The sequence below is a fragment of the Sciurus carolinensis genome, chromosome 3, assembly GCF_902686445.1.
Source record: "Sciurus carolinensis chromosome 3, mSciCar1.2, whole genome shotgun sequence".
NCBI classification, from domain to species: Eukaryota; Metazoa; Chordata; class Mammalia; order Rodentia; family Sciuridae; genus Sciurus; species Sciurus carolinensis.
The window spans coordinates 147,447,429-147,450,634 of NC_062215.1; positions in this window are offsets into that span (position 1 = coordinate 147,447,429).

Sequence of the window (3,206 nt, forward strand, 5' to 3'; positions counted from 1 at the left end):
AAAAAATTTTTTTTAAATGGAGAATAAATGGAAACAGAGCAGCAGGGCATGGTGGCACATGCCATAATCCCAGCTGCTTGGGAGGTTAAGGTAGGAGGCTTCCAAGCTCAAAGCCAGCCTCAGCAACTTAGCAACATCCCTGTCTCTAAATAAAATATAAAAAAGGGCTGGAGATGTGGCTCAGGGTTGAGTGCCCCTGGATTCAATCCCCAGTACCAAAAAAAAAAAAAAAGAAGTAGAAAGAGATAGATTAGAGTGGTGGTTTTCAGGGGTGGATAGAAGGAGGAAGTAGGTCAAAAGGCACAAATTTGCAGGTAGGTAAGATGAATAAATCTAGAGATCTAATGTACAATATGAGAACTATAGTTAATAATATATTACATACCGAAAATTTGCTAAGGAGATTACAAGTGTTCTTATAAACACAGATAATTATGGGAGGTTTATTTGATTATAGTACTGATTATATCAAAATGTCATATTCCTTAATTATATGCAATAACAAATAATTTTTTAAAATAAAATAAAATCCCTTATTTAAGTGAGAACTTCTTATACACAGAAAAACAAACCAGACTTTGTGTACGTGTACAGAGGTTATCAGTGAGCATCAGTATCTTCTGCATCAGTATCTTCAGCTTAATGAGAAGACAGATATTAGAAATTGTTCAAAATAAGTTATACAATATTATACAATACAGTTTCTACAAGTTTGTAGTGCATTGAGAAATATCAATTTTTGTATGGGAAAATTAGACAGTAAATGTAACAAAGTTAACTTTGTCTTACTTAATGTCTATTAAGTAAAAGGGTCTTAGGTCAATTTTTAAAGAAAAACAAGTAAGAGCAGCAGGCCAAAAAAAACTTTTGAAAAAGGACAAATTATGTGGAGGAGAGGTAGTGTCACCAGATATTAAACCATATTATTAAGCTACTATGAACAAAACTGTGTGGTATTGGCACATGAAGAGAGGAACAAATCAATGGAAAAGAACAGAGAATGCAAAAATGAACTCAGTTTCATATGAGAATATAATGTTTGATAAACTTGGCACCTCTAATCAGTTGTGAAAAATGTACCTTTTAGTGAATGGGAAGGGATAATTGGAGAATTACAAGGAATAATATAAAATTAGATCCACTCCTGAAACCATACACCAAGATAAATTCCAAATGATGTAAAAACTAAAGTCATACAAAACCAGGAGAAACTATGGGTGAATTTATTTTCTGAAAATGGGAAAAACTTTCCTAAGTCAAATATCTATAAGTAATAAGGGGAAAGGATTGACATATTTAATAACATATAATTTAAAAAACTTTTACATGGCAAAAATATATAAGCAAAGTGTAAAAACAAATGGAAAGCCTAGAAAAAGTATTCTCTACTGATATCACAGAGTTCATATTTCTAATATATCTGATGATATAAAGGAATCATTGTCAATTTTTTAAATGTAATTTTTCCTTCATGCTTATGGTTTTGAGAAATGGCCTTCAGTCTTTAGAGATATTCAAATATTTATGGATGAAATCATATACTGTGTTGAATTTGCTTTAGAAAAAATCAAGAGAAGAGAATATAGAAGAAAATGGAGTGGCAATGAATTGAAAATTGTTGAAATTGAGCAATAAATGCTTATAGAACCATTAAATTATTCTCTCTCCTTTTGAGTCTACCTAAAATTTTCCATATTTAAAAGATAAAATATTTTCATAAAAAACCTATATAGCTATTCTGGGTTGCTAAGCAATCCTTAGGAGGAAGAATGAAACAGGGGGTATCACAATAACAGAACTTCAACTATACTACAAAGCAATAGTAACAAAACGGCATGGTATTGGCACCAAAATAGACTGGTAGATCAATGGTACAGAATAGAGGACACAGACACAAACCCAAATAAATACAATTTTCTCATACTAGACAAAGGTGCCAAAAATATGCAATGGAGAAAAGATAGCCTCTTCAACAAATGGTGCTGGGAAAACTGGAAATCCATATGCAACAGAATGAAACTAAACCCCTATCTCTCACCCTGCACAAAACTCAACTCAAAATGGATCAAGGACCTTGAAATCAGACCAGAGACCCTGCATCTTATAGAAGAAAAAGTAGGTCCAAATCTTCAACATGTCGGCTTAGGATCAGACTTCCTTAACAGGACTCCCATAGCACAAGAAATAAAAGCAAGAATCAATAACTAGGATAGATTCAAACTAAAAAGCTTTCTCTCAGCAAAGGAAACTATCAGCAATGTGAAAAGAGAACCTACAGAGTGGGAGAAAATCTTTGCCACTCATACTTCAGATAAAGCACTAATTTCCAGAATATGCAAAGAACTCAAAAAACTCTACACCAAGAATACAAATAGCCCAATCAACAAATGGGCTAAGGAAATGAACAAATACTTCACAGAAGAAGATCTACAAGTAATCAGCAGATATATGAAAAAATGTTCAACATATCTAGTAATAAGAGAAATGCAAATCAAAACCACCCTAAGATTCCATCTCACCCCAATTAGAATGGTGATTATCAAGAATACAAGCAACAACAGGTGTTGACAGGGATGTGGGGAAAAAGGTACACTCATACATTGCTGGTGAGGCTTCAAATTAGTGCAGCCACTCTGGAAAACAGTGTGGTAATTCCTCAGAAAACTTGGAATGGAACCACCATTTGACCCAGCTATCCCATTCCTTGGCCTATACCCAAAGGACTTAAAATCAGCATACTACAGAGATACAGCCACATCAATGTTCATAGCTGCTCAAATCACAACAGCCAGATTGTGGAACCAAACTAGATGTCCTTCAATTGATGAATGGATAAAGAAACTGTGGTATAGATATACAATGGAATATTACTCAGCTATAAAGAATAGTAAAATTATGGCATTTGTGGGCAAACGGATGAAATTGGCAAATGGATGCTAAGTGAGATAAGCCAATCTCAAAAAAACCAAAGGATGAATGATCTCACTGATAAGCGGATGATGACACACAATGGAGGGTGGGAGGGGGGCAAGAATGGAGGAAGGAAGGACTGTATAGAGGGAAAAGAGGGGTGGGAGGGGTGGGGGGGAGGAAAAATAACAGAATGAATCAAACACCATTACCTTATGTAAATGTATGATTACACAAATAGTATGCCTCTACTTCATGTACAAGCAGAAACAATATGTATCCCATTTGTTTACAAT